The 22137-nt window shown below is 44.2% G+C and overlaps 1 protein-coding gene across 1 annotated transcript in view; it reads left to right on the top strand.

Annotated features, from left to right (window-relative positions):
• The window catches only part of LOC308176895 (uncharacterized protein), a 243770-nt gene that overhangs the window by 20608 nt on the left and 201025 nt on the right, over positions 1–22137 (top strand). The window contains exons 7-9 of the mRNA XM_080553322.1: positions 1734–3467; positions 6843–7244; positions 7817–7908. The gene's annotated coding sequence lies outside the window, so the exon portion shown is untranslated. The remainder of the gene's footprint in view (positions 1–1733; positions 3468–6842; positions 7245–7816; positions 7909–22137) is intronic.

Genomic DNA, 22137 nt, shown 5'->3' on the forward strand with positions numbered 1-22137 from the left:
TGTAACCAAGTGTTCTTCTAAAAAATCTAGTGCAAATCTTGCTGTAGCAGGTGCATTGCAAGAAAAAAATCCACAAGCAGCGTCAGCAAACTGAGCTGATTTTTGTGCAAGTTTTTCTGTGTTATCTAGCTCTTGTGTTTGCATAAAATAACTAAACGAGCACAGTGGTCATTCATTGGAAGGAAAATGAGGTTTTGTTAAATATGTGTGTAAGGTTTGAGCTGGGTCACCCTGAGAAAGAAGCTGATATCAGATGGTAAAGTCAGCCAGGATTCAGCAACAGCAAGTGGGTGAGGAGTCCCACTGACTTCCATAGGCTGTGCTGCACCAGTCAACATGCAAATCCTTGAGGTATGGGTAAAGGTGTAAGTACAAAGGTCTCAGGCATTAATTTTCATTTTTAAGAGAAATCGCATTTCTGTGGATTAACTTTGACATCTGTAGGAAAGATATCACAGGAGACAAAGCTTATGTATGGCTGTAAAGTAAACATAATCCCCAGACTGATACCAGACCATGCACTTGTGCAGGCTAAGATAGAAATAATCTTGTTTTCTGATGAATTCTGCCACAAGGGACCCAGGCCCTTGGGCTTTTATCCCGACTGAAAACTACAGCAAGCAGAAAGAAGCAAACGCTCATAGCAGGAGATGCTTATTGGTAGACAACCTTCCTGCTCTTCAGCTTTTTTTATTTTCCTGTGTATAATGCACTTAGATGCTAAATTTGTACCCTTTTGTAATTTTTATGGATACCTATAGCTATGGTACAAATGAAAATAAGAGCAGTCATCAATGTTGATGTCTACGAAATGAGTAACACCAATGCAAGGATTTCCCTGAGGTGCTCTCTGGCTGTTGAACCCCGAGCTTTTTTTTCTTCCTTTTCTCCCATTGGTGACTGAATCAGGCTTTAAGATTGGTGTCTGAATTACTTTTATGAATGAATTGTGGATTTTTCAGCTGTTAAGAGTTTAATTAAACAGACTATGACTGCTCTTCAGAGTAGTCCAGGCAGGAGGAAAAATATTTTAACCACCCCCACTCCCCAAGTCCTCCCTTTTATTCTGTAAAAGATTCAAAGTGGAGATATGCTTTTAAAAAAGAAGAGAAAACAATACTGTTCTAATGAATAAATTTGCTACTGAAATACCTCTTAGCATCCTGATCTGTATCAAAAAGGTCTGCCTCTTTTTTTTTTTTGAATTTGGAAAATATTAAAATAAGAAGGAAAACAAATACAAAGCAAAGCGATATAAACAGAGGAGCTTATAGCTTAATTACAGTTTTCTGAAAATTAAATAAAGAAAATGCATTGTGATGATTCATTGGCTTGTATCTTATCTTGAAAAAAGGGGTAGCTATCATGAATTCTGCAGAAGACCCAGTTTATTCTCTGTTACCCTGAATAATGAATATGCTTCAGAAAAGATGCAAATGTTTTTTCTTATTTCCTGTCTCTAAAATTGGGGCAAGGAGTTTGTTTAAAAGGTAACAAAAGGATTAAAATGGGATGGAAAGCCTGCAATTATCTGTGATAAACAATGCTTTGTGTTTTGATTTGTGGACTGTAAGTCTGTCACTGAAATGTTCCTCACGTCATGTAATATTTTGTGCAACTGCACTGCTTTTCAATTATACAGCTCAAAGGAAAGTTTCCACTGACAGAAGCAGTGAAAGCACATAGCTTTTAGTATTGGCTTTTGTCATTTTTTTTTCTTTTTTCTTTTATAGGTCTCAAGTGCCTCTTCAAATATAAGTCCAAATGACAGGAGTCCAGGAGTTTGGAAGTTATTAGAGAGATATGGATATATGCAGCTAATGAAATACTCTCACAATATATCAAGACACACAGAATGCTGAGGAAAACTCAGCAATTTCAATATTTAATATAAGCTGGAGTTAAAGTATTTTTTTTTTTTGCACATGCAGCATATGTTAATCTATTGCTGAGCATTCGTCTAGCAGATTCAATTTCCACTCATAATTTTTCATTTATTAGTTTCTCTTTCACATAAACACAGCTGTGGGATTCTTATCAGCGCTGGTGAGAGCTGACACGGTGTGGCATGTGGGGAGCCCAAGTGATTTGCTGTGGCGAGGCACTGGGTAGAGCAGGGGGGCTGCAGTGCGTTTTCAGATTTTAAATATTGTCTCTCATTTAAATCCCTCTTTGTCAGGTTTTTGCCCCAAACTCACCTCCAGTACGTGCTACTGATGGTGTATGAATGAGTGTTGGGTGCAGCGCAGGCAGAACTAGCAGTTTCTGCTGTGTTGGGCCCGAAATATCAATGATATGTGAATAAATCCCATTGTGGTGCTGCAATACGTTGAGGATGGTAACAACCCAGCTGCTGCTGCTCTCCTTGGCAGCAGAGCACCTCATAACGTGAGGCTTTCTGAGGCTGAGGGCTCCTATCCTGTAATCAAGAAACTTAGGGCTTCGAAGGCACAATGAGAAATAATTATTTTATTTAAAATGTAATACTGAGTCTGCCACTTGACGTGTGGCAGCTTGTTCTAGAGTGGTTCTTATCATAATCGTTCAAAAAACAAACAAGCAAAAAAAAAAAAAGAAAAAAGAAAGAAAGCTTTCCACCTCCGATGGCTTCCTTGCTGTGAAATATGTCTGTAAATCGATGTATTCCATGCTGAATTTCACACCGGGGCACCTCCCGCAGGTGCAGCAGCTGCTTTGCAGGTGCTGCTGTCCGCAGGGCACCAGGGCAGCTCTGCGGCCGCCCGGGGAGGGCTGTTGGAGCTTAAGCCCAAACCTGCCTGAAATTTCCAAATGAGTTTCCTTTGGCCCACCTGCAGGGTGGTTTGCCCTGGGAGCCAGTGGCTGCTGGGGGCCAGAGCTGGCAGGGCTGTACTTTTACTTTTTTTTTTAACCTATAGTGGTTGGTTTAATAAAATCCAGTGCCCGTCTGCCCTGCTTATTGCTGAGTCCAGCCTTGTGCCCCCTTCCTGTGGGCTTCAGAGGCGAGGTCTGGTCAGAGAAATGCCCCTGGGCTACCTGTGTGTGCCTGGAAGCGGCTTCCACCTCAGGCAACTGTGGACCGCCTCAGGTTGGAAGGGACCTTAAACCTCGTCTGGTTCCACCCCTGCCATGGGCAGGGACACCACCCACTAGATCAGGTTTCCCAGGGCTTCGTCCAGCCTGGCCTTGAGCACCTCCAGGGCTGGATCCTTGAGCTGTAAGGGGTTGTGGGCTGGAGGAGTGCTTGGGGAAAGCTCCGTGTCCCTAAGCACCAGGCCCAACCTTTCCTTGAACATCCTCAGGGACGGTGACTCCACCACCTCCCTGGGCAACCCGTCCCAATGCCTGACTGCTCTTTCTGAGAATAAATGTCTCCTCATTTCCAACCTGAACCTCCCCTGGCACAACTTGAGGCCATTCACTCTAGTCCTATCGCTAGTTACCTGTAAGAAGAGGCCGAACCCCAGATCCCCACACCTTCCTTTCAGGTAGCTTCCCCTCAACCGCTCCTCACAGGACTTGTGTCCCAGGCCCCTCACCAGCCTTGTAGCCCTTCTCTGGATGTGAAATTGTTGAAAGCAGGGTAGTGGGTTAGCTAAATCTTTGAGCTGATCCAGTGTGTCATTGCTGTGTTTGTAAAAAATCGGCATGCTAAACACTGTTGCTGTTAACTGCACTGGAACTCGCAACAATTAATTCTAATTACTGTTCATTATTTCTGTAGCGTGTCAAATGTGCTAGAAACAATATCTGGTAGGTACTGAGGATTGAGATATGGTTACAGTGAGAGATAACTGCGTATTTTTGCCTCTTACGTGCAGCAGTGGGTATTGTAACATACATGCTTGGGGATGTTTGCCTGTGTGACATGATGCAAAGGCTGCTGGATTTTGGGGTTGGTCCTCAAGGTAAATTGCTTTATTTTGTGGCTGGTGGAGCTTCACTGTTTTACTCCCAGGTTGAACCCAGCCTCTGGTGTTGGGTGACTGCTCACAGCGCTGCTGCTACCATGGCTGGTGGCAAGTCCACTTTGCTTTGGAGCTGCAGGCCCGGGGAGCAGGTTTCCCCTTCCAGGAGAGGTGCTGGTGGCAGAAGGACCTTCCTGCTAGAGGCCTTGTTAGATCCGCTCTTGTCTACTTCTTGTGCCGTCATTCTTTTGAGGGACATAGGGGTCAGTCTCCAAACAGGACTTCCCCATTGGGATGCCTGGTAAACATAGCCTGTTACAGCTGCACTGGGTTCACTTTGCTTATATTGGAGTGCTGGGAAGGTGAGGTGTGGGTTCTGGACCAGGTGATGGCAGGGGAAGCATGGCTGCACCTCAGTGCCTATGGGGTACCTTGTTCTTCGCTGCTTTACTTCTTTGCTGCAGAGCCAGCACGTGTGTGACGGCTCTGGCAGAGCAGCCGATGCACTGGAGGCACGCATTTCGCAGCATCAACTTCCTTCTCTGCTTATTCCTGATGATTTTTCAAGTCCATTTTTAATGGGCCTCTGATGGCCCTGTGGGGGCTTCCTGGGGCAGAGCCCTGCAGGGCCAGCAGAGGAGGCAGCTGGTGACGCAGCCGCGGCTTTCGGGCAGCTGATAATTTTAGGACCCTTAACGGGCAATCAATACAGAGAATTTTAGTCCTTGTGTAGATGTTTTATATCTCTTTTTACTTCCTCTGGCAATCTTGTCTGAATTAATATATAGCTGAATAGCTGCCGTCTGGAGCCACACAGGCATTGGTTACGATATAATGCTTGGCCTCTGGGTAGACCTACAGCAATTTTTAAACATTAGTTCGGAGATGGGGTGGTGAAAAACGTAGTCACAACTCAGTTACAGGGAATATCTGATTGCAGCAGAATTAAAAGGGTGGCTGGGGTAAGGAGTGTTTTCTAAATCCAGTCTCGCTGAACAAAATTAGCAAGAGCATTAAACTGCCTCATTAATACTACGGTAATTACAGGATTAACACACTTCATTTCAATATCTCTAATTTGTTTTGTAATATAAGCAAGATGGGGAGATGATCTTGCTACATTCAAGGTGTCGGGAGAGCTAACATCAGAAAAGAGGGTTTCTGGTGGTCGCAGAGTGGTGGAGGTGAGGTGGCCAGCCCGTGCGTGGGGCCTGGTGCTCTGGCAGGAGGCCCTGGCCTGTCCTTGAGCAGACCTGAGCCATTCGCCCAAAAACCCTCTACCAGAAAGGCTGAAGAATTGGTAGGTGTGTATCTGTATACAACTACACAGAATAATGCATATCAAGTAGATATCAAAAAGCTACATATGCTAATATGTGAGGTACATGTGAGCGGCAAAGATCGTTTACTCCAGAGAGCAAGAAGTAGGTGCTAGGCTTGATCAGAATATCAAAGGTACTCTAGGTCCTGTCAAGCGCAACTCTCCCATGTTCTTCTGAAAACTTAAACATGAAAAGACAAGGCAGAAATGGGCCTGACATCATTAATGATGACAAGATCCACAGATCCTTTCCAGGCACTCCTTGCTTATTTTCCCTTAATGAGCTTTGGCGGGCTGGCCCCTGCTGCCGCGGCAGGGGGCGATGCTCGGCCTGGGTGCTGCCCACTCGTTATCCATGTGGACTCATTAGAGGCAGGGTGGGTAGCTGCTGGCTGGGGCCACAGGAACCTGAGCGTTGTAACTCAAGCTCAACAGCAGTGACAGTGATCCAAAAAAGAGGCATCATGTGAGACTTTGGAGATGGCCACACTGGCGGTTTAGTTCCTTCGACAGCACTGCCAGAGGAAGGAGGAGGCAAAGCCCTGCTGCATCAACTTCTGCCTCCCAGTTTGTGCCGTAGCTTTGGTGTTGGGCTGTTTTGCTCTTCTCTTCATGCTCACACTCATCTTAAGTTCATCTGCAAATGGAACAGAGCAGCCTGTCGTACCTGCTTGTTGCTGCACAGCTGCTGGGTCTCCTACCTCCACAGTTCATAAACCTGCACCTTGACTTGAATCCCTCTTTTCTTCTCCTATTATTTATTGCAATGATTTGTCTGGTATCCATTTATGCCTAGTTCCATACAAGAGCCCTGTTATTTTAGCCTGGTTAGAGGAGCATTTTTGGGCTCCTCTTGAAAACAGCCTCTGGTTTTGTTGAGAGATGCCCAGTGGAAGATGGAAGATGGTCAGGCCTGTGCAGCACGAGGCTGGGACTGAATTTTACAGTACCCATGCAGGAGAAGCATACATGCACAAAAATGTAGCTGTGCTGTATGCTCGTTTTAAACAGAAATGGTAAATGCCCAGAGCTGCTTCTTCCTCTGAAGACCAAAGCAACGTGCCCAAGGCTTTTTCAGCAAGAACAGAGTTATGTTTTACACAAAACATGGTGAAGCCCAGGCCTGGGAATCAGGGCACACAGTGCTAGAAAGGAAAAAGCAAATCCCTTCTGAACCACTCTGCTCCTGCTTCTTTTCCTCAATCAAGGAAGAAAATAAATACATCCAAACTGGAAGGAAAAATCCATGTAAAACAAAATTTGCCACAGATTGTAACAAGTTCTAGAAAACTGGCAGATAGTAAAAGGAAATACTCACAGGTTTCCAAGTATTTTAATTTTTATCTTGCTGAACTGGCCCCAATTATTTCCCTCCAGCTTCAGCACATTTCCCCAGCCTCTTGTGCTTCTCATGAGCCCGTGCTGTGGCCACTGGTGTCCTGCTGCAGAGGTGACAGGAATGGGGTTAGGGCAGTGTCCTGGGGGAGGAAAGGTCGAGGTGGGCCCTGTGTGGGCACCCATTCCCATTGGGGGGTGGCACCTGTCCTGTGTAGCTGTGCAGTAATACCCGAAATGGAAAAGGTTCCTCTCTCTCATAAGGAATCTGGATTTTTTTTGTTGTTTTGTCCAAACAGATGTGAGACAAAATCTTGAAAACCTGGACATCTCTGCCAAGCACCTTGCCTTCAGTTCAGGATGGTGATGCCAGCGAGAACCGCAGCAGCAGCACACCCCAAGCAGCATCCTTGCTTCAGCCCAGGGGCTACGGCTGTTCCTTATCTAACATTTGAGCAGCAGATGGAGCACAGGACCAGACAAAAGCTCACAGGATCACTGTGCTCATAAAGAAGGAGAAGGAGGGGAGCGCAGCAATGGTTTTGCTGTTCGGCATTGCAGCCCAGAGAGGACCGTATGTTCTTAGCCCTGCCAGCTTCACGTGTCAGTGCTTCCCCTTAGTGTGTGAAGTGCCCTCTGAGTTCCCCTCTTCCTTGGACAAACATCCACATCAGAAGAAAATGAGCCAAAATGGGCACCAGGTACTCATCTCTCCCACTCCCAAGAACAGCAGAGTGGGACAGGGCAAACAGGAGGGATGGTCTGGGGCTGACAGGTGGTCATTCTGCCCACCTGCGCTGCAAGAAACACAGCTATTAGGGACGATGCTAGAAGCAGTATATGATTTTGTGTCCCAGCTTCCAGCATCTGGAGTCAGGTGATTACGAAAACGTATTAATTCCTCTTAATAAGTGATCAGATCTCAGAAAGGCTGGGAAATATAAACTTGCAGGGTTCAAAAAGTAGAAGGTGAAAAAAAATCAAACATCTGCTATTTCTTATTTATTTATTTATTTACTGGTAAAGTTAGTGATTTTTGGATCTTGACACATGACTTTTAAATGTTTCTGTTCGGCAAGCTGAGCTGGAGTTGTTGCCATAGCCTTGGAATGGGTTAGGTAGGGATTCTACATGCTGAAGGATTTGATTCAAAATTTATTTATTTATTTATTTTATAATTTAGGCAACGGTGAATCAGTGATGGCTCTGTTCTAGTTGCTTCTGTTTTGAGGGTATGGGCCAGACAAGACTGATTTCTTGACTTTTCTTCCAGCCCAAGTGCACCCTGTGTCCTTCCTGCTTTAAAGCAGCTTCTTTGTGCGAAGAGCTTCTGCAGAAGGAAAAAAATATTGCTTCGACTTTCAGGTATGTTTGTAATAGGATTCACATAATTCAAATGTAAACTTTCCCTCAAAATGAAAGGGAACAATTGCTGGTGCATTGAAGGGCCAGTATGGTCTTTTATTTTATATGCACACTCTTGCTCGTTAGATAACTAAGCGGCATGAAAGGTTATGATTTATTTAGGATAATGAGTCTGAAATAAATGTGAAATTTGCCTGAGCCTATACAAAATACTACTGCCTGTCAGGTGTTTTAGAAAACATCCATTACCTACTTTGAAACAACTGCAAAGCTATATATTTTAAAATTATCTCCCAAACAGTGACGACTTCGGTGAGTTATTGGTTCATATCACACTTATTGTGTTATCACAACAAGTTATTTTTGTCTGAGCACCTAGATGTTTCTCTTGTAGACCCAATTGAAGTTCTCTTTCAACCCATTTATATTCCTATTAAGTTTGGCTGAAAGGTGTCACATTTTTCGATTTGCTTGGATTCAGTGCTGACAGTTATACCAATGAATTGAAGCAGCTATTCTGTCTGCAGTCAGGCACCCATGATATCATTCCCTGCTAGTCAATAAATTAAAAATGCTAAAATCTCTGCTTTGCTTTGGCTTGATGCCTGTCCTTTGGAGACATTTATTGCCATCTTCTACGTGAAGATTGCATGGTGCTTTGTCTTTGATAATTTTCCCAATGCCTTGGAAAGGTAGATAAATAATTTTTCCTTAATATTGCAGATGTAGTTCAAAAAGATTGACTTCAATAGAAATGTGGGTATAGAGGGTCCTTACAAACCTCGTCTTCCCAGAAAGCTGATGTGTCACCTTCCTGCCTGTGCCAAGTCCTTGTCTTGATATGGGGCCTGATATGCTGATTAAAAGGCCATCCTATCCCCTGCTTTACCTGTCTCTTAATGCTCATCTTTCATATGTGATTCTTTTCTCTTAAATCCTATGCTGAATTCTATGACAATTAAGCATCCCTTAACATTTTCATGGCTGTTTTAATCATGTCAGGGCTTTCGTTTATGGGTTTGATTTGATCAAGTTAATCATGGAAAGGGGAAAAGTTCTCAGTATTCTTTCTTTTTGCCAAATCGTCTGCTTTGCCAGTGACTTCATACATTTTAATGCAGCCAATTTGCTTGTTGAGTGTCATCAAGTGCTGTCAGGTCAATGCAATCCTCTAATCATTCTTAAGATTCCGTGAATTTAGCCCTTTTCATTTTTGTGAGTTATAACCACTTTAAAAATCATTTATTAGTTGATGAAATTATTTGTAGAAACGTATTTAGGGCTGTGGGTTGATGAATGAAGAAGATGCTTGGACTATTCATACCACATTACTGCTGATAGTGCAGTCCTGATAGCAGACCACTTGACTGCTCTGCCTAGTAGCACAGGACTCACTTCTTCATCAAGATTGGCATTAATAAAAAAAACAAAAAGAAAAGAAAATGAATTTTAAAGACCCTATGCCATGACAGTTATGAAGCAGCTGACTGTTATGGTAAATGTCATGGCTGTGTTTCCATCATGCCCCTCTTTGCTGTGCCCCAGCCACTGGGCACATCTCACCACGCATGGTTGGGCGCGTGGTGCCCAGAGTGGGGACTGTTTCACAGCCCTGGCACGGCAGCATCCTTGTCCTGGTGGAGGAGCTGCATCTGTGCGTCTCTCTGTCTGCGGTTTCCTACTTAGCAATAATAGGTGCTAATGAGCTGCAGAGGCTCTGATCTGTGCATAATGTTGCCTGGTTTTCATTCAAATGTGTCTGAAGAACAACCATTCCCCAGGCATCTGTGTGCATACAAATCTGCTTGTGGAAATGTTTGCAGGCTGCAGATAAAGCAGGGAGATAATATAGTTGGGCCCAACTCTGAATTCAAATGATCCTTGAGAGAATGTATTTTAGGCTCTTGCCCTCTCTCTGGCCATCTTTCCAGTGCTCCCTGTGGGAAGACTTGGATATAAAAGAAGCTGTCCAGGAGCTCAGTGGATGTGAAGCCAGTGAGAGTTAAGTTCCAGTTCCTGCCTTTGGCACCTAACCCCTGTTAAAAATTTGCCCATGGATTATATGTACCTGTACCTGCCAGAGGCAGAAAAGCTATTCCTGCCCACACACGACTTGGAAAAGGAAATAGCCCTGCAAATATGATACAGCTGAAGGACAACGATCCCTCAGCCTTTCTGGTGGGCAGGTTTCATTAACTTTCCAAAGCACATCACGGATGCTCTTCTCTGAAGCTACCGATGACATTCAGAGAAATCTCAAATGGGTCAGAAAATGCCAAATGGAGCCATTGTTACAGGAGGTGTGGGCAAATCCTGGGGGAAGGATGAATGGAGGCTGGCATTTTGTTCCTATTCTGGGTCAGCTGGAACTGACACCTCCAGACTGATGCCCTTTGGGGTGAGATTTTTTTTTGGGGAAGTGCTTTTATTGTCCTTTAAGTCTCTCACACAAACCATGCTGGGAATGGCTCTCTATCAGTGTGGGCTGATGAAGCTTCTTGGAAATTCAGGAGCCCCCTTGGTTGTTTAGATGAGGACACTGGAAAGCAAAACCCGCCTAAGGATGCGCTGATCCCACACGTAGGCATTTGAATGTTATTCCCACCCTGTGTGCACTGGGTTGATTACTTCAGAGGTCTGGGTGCAGTAATAAAAATGTGCAACATTCAATTCTGTTGCTCAGCACATTTTCTTTAAAGAAGATTCAGTGTTTATTTCTCAGTGTCATCGGTGGCCCTAAATTATATGGCAAGTGTCATAAATAATTAAGAGAAATGATGGTGAACACCACAACCTCAGAAATAGACATTATTCGCAAATAATTTTCAGCTAAATTCATGAGCATCTCCATCAGCAACAAGAATTTGCTCAAGTGGATGGGCTGTCATTTAGTGTTCTTAGCAGTGCTTGCTATTCCTTGGCCTTTGGTGTTGTGGGGAATCAAGAGCAGCTTCAGATGACCCTTTTGAAATGGTGGCAGTGATCACAAGAAGCACATGCTGGCAGGGCCCTCGCCTCCCTGTGCTTTTCCTCAAGATACAGGGACTGGTTTGGGTTTGTGCCAGTGAGCAGTTGTGCTGTGGCAAAGCTGTGGCGGAGCTTGGTGGCAGAGGTAAAGCCCTGGGAGCAGAGTCCTGTGGCTCTTGGAGGAGCAGCGCAGAAATTTTCCTGGTCAGTGCTGATGGGCTGCCTCACGTGCTTGCAGAAACATGTGGTGATGCAACTGGGGGCACAGTGATGCAGCTGGGCTGTAGGGATGCTTGCAGCTGGACATTTCTGCATCTGAGAGAGCTGCCCCCAGCAGGTTTATGGTGTTTTAATTGTGGTTGTCTGTATAGCACTTATTTCCTGAGGATCTGGAGAGCTGCCTTTATTTTTAGCACTGGTGATCGCTAGATGATAACAGGACAGATGTGCAGAACAATAAAAGCTAAACAAGAGAAGTAGGGTTTGCTGAATAATTAAGGAAATGATCTAAAATTGTTACAGTTTTTCCTACAATCTCTTCTCTGAAATTCGTTATTTTTCCCTGAAATGTAAGGGTTCAGGAAATCCTACCCAGGAGGTAGCAAAACCATCCTGCAGAGGAAGGACTGACCCATGTCGCTGTTCTCTTGTAAGAGCATAAGAGAGTCGGTGCCTCGGCTGGGTGGAGGTGAAGGGGTTATTGGCATGATTAGGGTGGTCTTCATGTTGTTTGCTGAAAGCCAGGCATTCAGAAGTGCCTGGAAAGTCTTCACCATGGAAATGAAGAGGAGTTTCCTCTGTTGGAGGAATGCAACTTCTTTGCCTTCCTCCCAACATCTCTGTCTTGCTCAGCCCTCTTGGCACTCATAGACTCTCTTACCCAACCATTAGCAGAAGAAACATCTCATCTGCTCATTCTGAGGTTTCCACAGCTAATTCTTCTGCCATGAGCAGCAGGATGGCTGAATTCAGCATGTATGAGGTGAGATCCTGCTAATGGTACTGAGAGTCTGCAAAGGCTGGGGCTCAGAGGAACCCAGCTTTCATTTGACTCTCCGCAAAATAGGGAGTTTGGCCTCTGGATTTCAATAGGAATCCAAAAATCTTGTCCTCGTTTTTCTTCCAGTGTTTTGAATGTCTATTCAGGGATTGATCCAAAGCCTCTCCCATAGGTCTCTATTGTATATTTGGTATGAAGTGGATGCATTGTGAAATAGCAGTAGGAAATCAGGACTAAGAAGTCCCACTTGATTTCATGGTTCAACATCTTTCTGTTGAATGGCTGAAAAGTGTTAAATCTAGGACATTTAGGAAGCAAACATTTAAACTGGATATTAAGGTGTTAAGAGGTATTGAAACAGCCTGGATTCGTTGCTCTTTGGCAGAGTGGCTGTGAATCATTTAAACATTGAGTTTTTTTATTTGATGTATTTTTCTGATGGATCACAGAGGGCTTTTAAACAAGGGCATAGTAATGCTAGGAACAAACTAATTTTCCATGGTCTCTTGTTGAAGCTTCTTAGAGCTGCTGAAAGGTGCTGTATTTACACTGCCCAAATACGCATTCAGCAGAGAGAGGGAAATGAAAAGGATTTATTGTATAGTAGTTTATCAAAGGTCAAGTATATAAAACAAATTCCTTTTTATTTCATGTAGAAAGAAATAATCTGGGTAGTAGTCTGAACTTTCTTGTACAGAAAGACACTTTTTCTTCATGTAAAAGAAATAAAAATGTCAACTGCCGGCAGGTGAGGAGTTTTTTCTGAAAAAAATATTGCATCAGCCTAGTATCTAAACAAGTTTGATCGTTAACTTTGTAGAGCTTTTTCTTTAATATAATCTTATTTACTTCCACCTTGTTCTACAGGCCAGGGAAAAGAATAAAATGTGCTGCTCCTGTATTAATGCTCCAGTGAAACATTCACTGGCACAGAGCAGTTGCACGATGCTTGGCAGTTCAGAAGAGGAGTAAATACCCTCTTCTGTGAGACAAGATGGAGCATAGGAAGAACCATGGACAAATGGGAATGCTGGCTGCCCAGTCGTGCTTTGTACATGCTGGGACACACATCCCAGAACCCACTGATGAGCTGGGGCTGCTGCGTGGCTGATGCTGGTCGTGGCCACACGTCCCCAGCGAGTGGAACCATAAGTCCTTCTCTTAGCTGGCGCTTGCATGTGAACGTTGCTGGTCTGGAATAATAAATTTTTTTTTTAAAGGCCTTATGACAGTAGTGTTGGTAGCAATGTGTGCTGAAGCGATAAGGACTCAAATCTAATGTTTCAAAATGAAAACTAATCATATATAACCACATAAAATTATTGAGCCTGAAGTGTGGCTTAGCAGCATTGTGGTATTACACTGGGACATAGACAAAGACAATATAACTTCAAGTTATCCTACAAATCTCCTGAAAATGCATGATGATGAGAAAAGTTTCTTATGTTTGTTCACATATATAAACATATTAATGACATGTACAGCCTATGTGTAGGTTGTAGGATGCATGTGAAGCATAATTTCATTCCTTGTGCTCTGGTGTGAGCTCCTGCAGGGAACAAAGGACTGTGTCCCACCAGTCCTTCCTATGCATGAGGGTCCCCTGGAAGGATGTGTATTTTGGTGCCTTTCCCTGCAGCCCTTTAGACTGCACAGATAAGCTTAGGTATTAATGGCAGAAATGTATCAAAACCGTCAGCCTAACATTCCCCCCCTTACAATAAGGGAAAGCTTGGGATTTTGTGGGCATGTGAACGCTACCATGGCTGAAGAATTCTGAAAAATATAAGAAAAGGCAAATGTTTGGGTGTATGAGGCTCCTTCCCACATTAGATCATTGCTCAGTTTTGGGCTGGGTCAAGTTTTAAAATTTATTTTGTTGCTTTTGTCTTTCTTGCTGATGCAGATTTCTTTTCCCATTATACGCACGGTGTTCAGTGCCATCGTAGTGCAAACCGCAATAGACAGAAGCTGGCCAAGAAACAAGGGAGCTTAAATGAAATACCAGTCCCCAGAACCCCTTGCAGGTAATGGCTGGAGGCGAAGAAGTGCATGTTGCTTATTGAAGCCGACCTGACTTTCGTTTGCCTGATTATTTTTCTTCTCCATGTACACGTGTTAGAGCTGCTTGGGGTCAGTATTCTCTGCGTGGCTTGGATCAGTCTTCCAGCTCAGAAAGCAATTACTCCTTTCATTTTGTTTGGGGTCTCCCAGCTGCTGGCAGGAGATGAAGTTCAGAGCAGCTCTGTCGAACAACTTGAAGGTCCAGTCTCCAGCTGGAGTCTTACTGGCACTGGGTCGAGGAGCCCGGGGTAGCCAGCGGTGCTCCTTGCTGTGGGTGATGGCACTGGTGCCTGATCTGGGGCTGTGGAGCCCCACCTGCACCATATGCCTGCCCGAAATTGCAGCTGGAGGAAGGCAGCTGCTCGCAGGTAGGCACTGTGCTGGGCTTCTTGGCAGAAAGAGCTTCTGAAACGGTCCTTGGAAAGGGAAAGCCCGTTTTGCAGCGGGATGTTTTCTGCCAGAGGTGTGAGTGAATAGTTCTTCGCGTGAGAAGTTTTAATGCTGGTTTGATCCACTGCAGAGGAATATGGAAAAGCCCAGCATGGGTGGATTGACAGCTATTTATTCCAGGAGCTAAAATATGAATCTCCAATGTTTGTGAGGCATTTTGCCCCTTTCTTGGTGAAGACGTACTGTTTAATCAATAAAAATGAATAATTTAAATTCAATATCTTCCTGTCACTATCAATAATACTTTTGTGAGTGATGTATTACTATCATAATTCAATTTGTCAGACACTACCAGTTTTACGTGACAGTTTGTTAAAATTTTAAACTTAATTTACTATAGGCAGTTGACTCAGGCTGTTTGAATTACATTGAAGTTTTATCTTAAAAACATTGATTTTCCTTGAAGCATCTTCTCTGCCTTTGTGTTTATTGCATTAATAACCAGTGAGAGGAAATATTTGGTGGGCAGGCATGGGCATAGCTCTTCTCCCACCGCCCAAGCTGGCTGTGCCAAAGCAAGTTTTCTAAATTGCCAGGCCATAGTGAGTTAATTCACAGGGATAATTACTTCATACAGAAATGTTTGGACCTCTGGCTTTCCCTGTTTCTTCTCACCATTTTTTCAGTGTTTTAATTTTGGCCCACCTTTCTCCAGCGGCTGGGTTCCTGTTGATGTTACTAGGTGTGAGGCGCCTGCTCCTGCTCTGTAAATCAGGTGTTGTAGGTGGCCCATCGTATTTTACAGAGCTGCCTGGATGAATACAGCCCACCATGCATATAAAAAATAAAATAAAATGGGTGAACGCTGGAAGATGAAAGAGCTCTCAACTTGTGCTCAGGCGTTTGGGGAAAACAGATTCTGTTTAAAGCCATTATGAATAATAACATATTTCATGGAAATAGCCACCTTCGGAAAGCTAAACTTACCTTCCTAAAACATTTGGTTAAAATGATTGATGTTTTTGTCCACTGCACAGAAAGAAATAATCAGACGATTACAGTAATCCTGATGAGGAGGTGGGAGGGACGGAAAGCATGGCATTCGGCAGCAAGCTCCTCCTCGGAAAGCCAAAGGCACAGCGTGATCCCCAAAGTCGTCCTTTGAGGATTTGCAGCATGGGGTAGCTCCTGTTGACTTTTTTCTCCCCCCACTTTGTTCTGCAGCCATAATGCAATTGGAGTAATTGCATCCTGGAAAAAGAAAGCAGAGAGCAGTGGTTTGATGGCTGCAGTGGTGCTGTAGGGCAGGTGCTTTGGTAGCAAGCAGCTTCATCTCTTTGTGTGGAATGGGCACGCTGGGGGAAGCTCAGGCCCTGCTGAGGGCCAGCACAGGCTCTGTGCACAACTCACATTACTCCAGGCTAATTTTGCCCGTGTGTAGGTGGTTCTCGCTACCTCTGTGCGGGGGTAAACTTCCTCGACTGCGTTCTTGCAGAAATCACGTTCTCCCTGGGAAGCTGAGTGCTCTATGCTAGAAACAGTTTTGTGTCTTAGTTTTACCCAAGTACAAATGGACCAAGTCCCATAGATCTTATTTCACAAAAAAAATATTTTGTTTTTGTTTGGCATGATGTTTAGGGATTAAAGGCCAGCAGAAACACAGAGAGATGAGTTAAGCAAGCATATGCCTGTGCTTTCCATAGTTCATCCCTGCTTATTAGTTGTGTGTGCTGCTCCTGGTGCCAGAGTGGTGCACGCTGGAGTGTTGTTCATGTACCACAGCCCCAGGGGACCAAAACATGCTGTGTGGCCAGAAGAAGACATCCCAGGGTAGGAAACAGCTGGTCGATGTGGCCCTGGCAGCACAGGGAGGCGTGGGGCAGCGTTACCCAAGCTGGGTGCTCTCAACCTGCTTTTTTGGGCCCTCTGGTGTCTCCGAGGAATACAAAACGGGCTGGGTTGAGGGAAGGAGGCTCAGGAGTGACATTCAGAGTGTGGCAGCATGCTTGCTAGGTGTTGGCAGCTGCCCGCTTGGTTTCTGTGCTGGCACCCAGCCTTCCTCCTGAGGACTCGTCGCTGGCCATGTGTTCTTCTCTGTGCTGCTGCCACAGTCATTTTCACAGCATCCTGCTGTAGCTGCACAAAGAGGATTATGAGTTCAAGTGCAAAGAAAAAAAAATAGCAGCATCGGGAGCAGATGAACTTTTTGAAGACTGAAGATGCTATTTTTCATGCAAATGTTGTTAGTAACAAAGAGTGAAGGGAAAGGAAAAACAGCACATACATCATGCAGAGGCAAAATTGTTTCAAACTAGGACATTTTTCACAGGTTGCCAGGAGGTGTCAGCTGCTCTTTAGAAGTGACTCGGTGATGTACTGGGTGTCACTGCACTGAGTGAAAGCATGGGATGGAGCAGTATCATTGTCTAACCCAGGAGACCTAATTGCTGCATCCCAATTTCTGAGGAGGATGCACGGCTACTGTCAGGTGACTGATGTGAAAAGCAATCAAATAATCAAATCTCCCATCGATGTAATGAAAGCTGGAGTTTAATTTCTGTGTATCAGCAGTAGGTTTTACTCTGAAATAGGATGAAGGCTATTCACCATCTGTATTAAGAGTACATTAAGACAAGGGTGACTAAAGGCTTGACTAGCCCTGTAAGTAAGGGATAATAATGAGTATTTCACTATTGTCTTGTCAGAGTTTGCTGGAGTGAGTTCATTGTCTTGCCTGTTATTTCAAAACTGTGACATTCTGGACTGGAAGGTTTTTGGGAATTGAGATGTCCTATTTGCTGAGGGTCTGGATTTTCCTTTAGCAGGGTGCAGGGGAAGTGCAAGGTCTGCCACCGCCCAGGCCCTTGGGCAGCCCAAGCACTGGGGCTGTCTCTGTCTCTCCTTGCATTGCCTTGTTGGGTTGAGCCTGGATGGAGATGGGACTGAGAGATGAAAAGGCATATTGCCAGTAAGCAGTTTATCTAGTAACTGTTTGGTGCTCTACAAAAGCTTAATTAGATGAAGATGCCAATTTTGGTGGATTTTTGTAGAGTGGACTTTAAATGTATGATTATTTCACTAACAAATACATCCATGGAAGTAGGGATCTACCAAGTCAACGAGCTTTTATAAAGCTTTGGAAGTGCCTACTGCATATTTATATATAAATATCTTTGTGAGTCTGGCCCTGTTAGAAAAAGCACAGCTTCATGGTAGGAGTAGTCAAATGCAAGAGAGGCTGCTTTGGATGCACTGATAATCAGATTTTTTCTGATGTCATTAGTGAATTTTAAATGTAAACACCGTAGTAGTTTTAATCACTTTGTAATTTAATATGGGCAGGATTTATTGCTGTGTTTCATGACCGGCAATTTATTTGGTGTATTGCAGCATGCCTAATAGAAGATCTCATGGTGGTGCAGGAAAGAGCACATTTTGCTACAGTAATTATATGCCCAAACCTTTAAATCTCCCTGTCTTATTCATTAACTTCTAAGGTTTCTACTACAGGCCTTACTGATGCATACATGAAAGGCACTGAGTCAAATTCATTGCAAAATTGAAGCTGCTGAAGCCCTGAGGCACGCTCATCTCTGCAGCCTTCTGGTGAAGTGCCAGAGATGCGGCAACCGAGAGGTTCCTTCCTCAGGGCTCACACCAGTGTTTGGAACAGGCCCTTCAAGCGCCTCTTCAGATCAGCAGACCTCCCTGGCAAGTGCTGCATCTTGAAAGAGCCTTAGCAGCACTTCAGCTTCTGCCCAAGGGGAAGGAGGCTTGGTCTGTATGCACGACAGTGGCCAGGCCCCACACAAAGGTATCAAAATATCACGCAAAATATCAGTGCCCAGTGCTGCAAGGCCTGTCACAAGCACTGGGTTTCTTCATCGCTCTTCCGTGTGCAGATGGCAGCTGCCGTGTTCAGGGAGGAGCGATACGAGCTCTGAGCTGGTTTTAGGATTTCTGTAGGATTTCTGTAGGAAAGGGTGGTCTCAACGTAGGTGAGAAGCAGTCCAGGGACAGTCTGGACTCTGCACATTTGTAGCCATCAGCTGTGACTACTTGGCTATGGAAACAGCTCTTAAGCAGGCATTAATCTTGCTTTTAAACAACACTAGGAGAACTGGGGTATAAAGTGCGGCTGGGGTGGGGATTATTTGAGTTCTGGAATGGTCAGGAATCAAAGAAGCTGTTTGTATTGATCTTGAGGTCAAAAAGAGAGGGTTTGATATCTTGGAGTTATGAACTAGTCCTACTGACATCACGAGCCCTGTGGTTCAAATTGCTGATGTTAAGTTTTGTGTAGAAATGAAAACTATTCCAGAAAATGTCTGTTGAAATGATGGCTGAATATACAAAGCTGAACGTGCAAGGGTATGTGCAGGTGCTCCGTCTTCATGGGTCAGCAGGCCTCGTGCTTTCTTGTCATGTTTTACAATCCGAACACAAACCAATTGCCTGTCTCCTCTCTCCTCCTTCCCCCAAGAACCTTTTACACGTAGGAGTGCTCCTCCCAGCTAGCAGTGGCTTCCCAAAAGACAAAGCAGTAAATGTGGGGTGCGATAGCCTAGAGCATGCTGTATTGAGTAGCAGCTCTTGGAGTAAGCAGGGTCCAGACACTGAGAGGTGAACCAGTACCACTGCTGGGTGTTTTATCAGGACCCATAATTATTTCCATGAACATGCTTGGTTTTGCACTGTTCTAATTGTCTTTCTAAAGACATTTTTGGTGCCTGTGATTTTAATGCTTCCCTTTTCTGCATGTTTCTCTCCCCATGGAGAAGACACAAGTGAATGCCCCTGCAGTGCTGCCTGCCTCATGCTGTGCGAGCCACAGCACTCACAGGACGCTTGCAGGAGTGCTCCCAGCCAGGCTGTGGCATCGTAACACTGGGTGGGAGGGAAGGAGATGGACCCTGGCTGACGGGCAGCGATGCAACCCCAAATCTGTGGCTGTTCCCTGTCTCCCCAGGGCAGCTATAGGGCCCAGGCATGGCACAGCCAAAGCCTGGGCTGTCATGAAGGCTAAGGCACGGGTGCATGAGCTCTGTTTCCTAATTCCCTTTATAGCTGCAGATCTAACACCAAGCACCCAGGCTTCATTTTGCTTTGACTTCTTTCATTGTGTACAGGAGGCAGCAGTCCGTTGCTGTTACAAAGGTCTCCTGTGCCAACACGAATGCTTTCCAAGTGTGTTACCTTTGTTTCAGCACCTGTGGAGTAAAAACAAATACACTGAAAGACACTGCCTGTCTCGTCCCACATCTGTGAGCAGCCCTTTGCAGAGGGGATAAGGCAGAGAGCCGCTCAGAGCCATGTAATCCTAAAACTGGCCTCTGCTTTATGTCTTGCTCCTTGTACATTGACGTAGCCAATTTAAAAAACCTGCCAAGCCTCGCCTGTGTTTTTGGGGCATCCAGGTGGCATTTTATTTGGCTGCAAAGGCCAAAGAGGATGAGGAGCTACCATCGTTCCCCCTCTCCTTTGTTCAGGATGTTACACCAAAAGGCACAGTCAGTGCGTGAGACACTGACGTGAGGAAAAGCTTTCTCCAACACCTTTTCCTTAACGCCCGTCATGCCACTCTTTGTTTGGGAGGAACAATGCCAACAGATAATGAACTATTTTCTATTCAAGGCTGTAAGTCAAATATTCGTTTCTCATTAATAATTCAACGTGACAAATTTATTACCTTGAAGGTGCTGTGAGGCAATTAGACAATGGGAAATTGTGTCTTCCTTTCAGCCCACTTAATTGGCTTTCAAGTGTGACATTCATCAAAACCTCGACTTTTCATGTAAACTTTTTATTCTGCAAGGCTTGGTTCTGACACTGGAACTATGGCAAAATTCACCTGGGGGGGGGGGGGGTGTGGAACTTTACTTTTTTTTTAATAACAAAGAAAGCAGGGAGGAGAGTGTGTGAACGAGTCTATGAGAAGCTTAATTAAAGTCAGTTGAGAAATTACCATCACTTGGTACTTTTCACATGACAAAAAGGCCTGTGGTTACAATGTAATTTTGGTGTTAGGGCTGTTTGCTGTCTCTTGTGGAGTGTTAGAAAATTGTCAGTAAAATTAATATCTTTATCCTGTTCTCTCCATTTTTTTAATGTATTGTTTGGGATGGAATAGAATGAATTGTTTTTAAATATCATCTTTTGTACTCCAGGTATTTTAAAGCACTTCACAAAGTAATGATATGTTATTAAACAGTGATAGAGAAGAGATTACCTTTCTAATAAGGACCCCCGGGAAAACAAATCATTTGAACGCTGGATTTCATATTCTTGGACTTCTTTTCCAATGTGACTGACTTCAGTGTTGACCTTTAAAAGACTGCCATATAAGCTCTTGAGTCTGAGGAGCGGCTTTGACTATAGTAATTTATTTTGCAGCCGTTGCATGTATGTTTTTCAGTTGCTGACATTCACCCTGAGTTTTTTGTTATTCACGTGGCTTTCTTTTGTATCCTGTAACTTATTTGTATATGGCTGCAGTCTTTCAAGGACACCCTTGAAAACGAAATTGTTAGTTTCAAAGGTCTGATTTGTCCTTGTAAACTTAAGCATAATTGAAAACAGCACAACAAGTACCTTTAAGGATGTGCAAGGTTCAACAATTTTTTTGATTCCCTTACTTGATGATAATGAATTTTGTTTATTGAAAATGCTTGTCTCTCGCATCTTCTCCCACCTACAGTGTACTTTTAAAAATAATTTGGAAAACTTTCATCTGTCATCTTGTATAGTCCTGTATAGTTTGTGTGTGTTCACCTTCTTGTTTCTTATGCTTCCTCCCCTGAAAATACTGTGATACTGCAATGGATTTTTCCAAGTATGAGTTGAATCTTGTTTCCTGCATTCACTCTCCTAGCATTTTGCATGCAATGGCATGGTGTAATGTTCTGTCAAGCAGTGAATACCCGGGGGCCCACATTAAAATATGCTCATGCACTATCCACAATTCATGCCACAATTCAGCCAAATTCATGAACGTCAGGCAATGAAAAACTTATTTTACACACCTGTTCAGGTCTTCTGTTGACCTAACAAGTTCATTGCCTTAACTAAGATTTATTGATTTATACAAATTGGCACTTGGTCCAATTTCATGTAATATGTTTCATGCTATGAAGTTTCATCCTTCTTTGATAAAGTCAAGAAATTTCACATATGAGTATAGCCATAGTAATTTTAATGTTCGGTGAACTTAGAAACTAAGAAGGTCAGGTCCACCACCATCTGAAAATCCCAGTTGCTGTGGGGTTGAGTGAATGGATTGTGGCTCAACATCACAATCTCTGTTCCTGCTCTACAGTAGGAGAGAGAACTGGACTTATGAACAGAGGCTGTGTTCATGTTGCTGTTGTCCTGGGCTTTGTCTTGATATCACAGAATCACAGAATCGTCTAGGTTGGAAGAGACCTCCAAGATCACCGAGTCCAACCTCTGACCTAGCACTAACAAGTCCTCCACTAAACCATATCACTAAGCTCAACATCTAAACGTCTCTTAAAGATCTCCAGGGATGGTGACTCAACCACTTCCCTGGGCAGCCCATTCTAACGCCTCACAACCCTTTCAGTAAAGAAGTTCTTCCTAATATCCAACCTAAACCTCCCCGGCACAACTTTAGCCCATTCCCCCTTGTCCCGTCACCAGGCACGTGGGAGAATAGACCAACCCCCACCTCGCTACAGCCTCCTTTGAGGTACCTGTAGAGTGTGATAAGGTCGCCCCTGAGCCTCCTCTTCTCCAGGCTGAACAATCCCAGCTCCCTCAGCTGCTCCTCGTCAGACTTGTTCTCCAGA

Source organism: Anser brachyrhynchus, assembly GCF_964034855.1.
Source record: "Anser brachyrhynchus genome assembly, chromosome: 13".
Classification (NCBI taxonomy): domain Eukaryota; kingdom Metazoa; phylum Chordata; class Aves; order Anseriformes; family Anatidae; genus Anser; species Anser brachyrhynchus.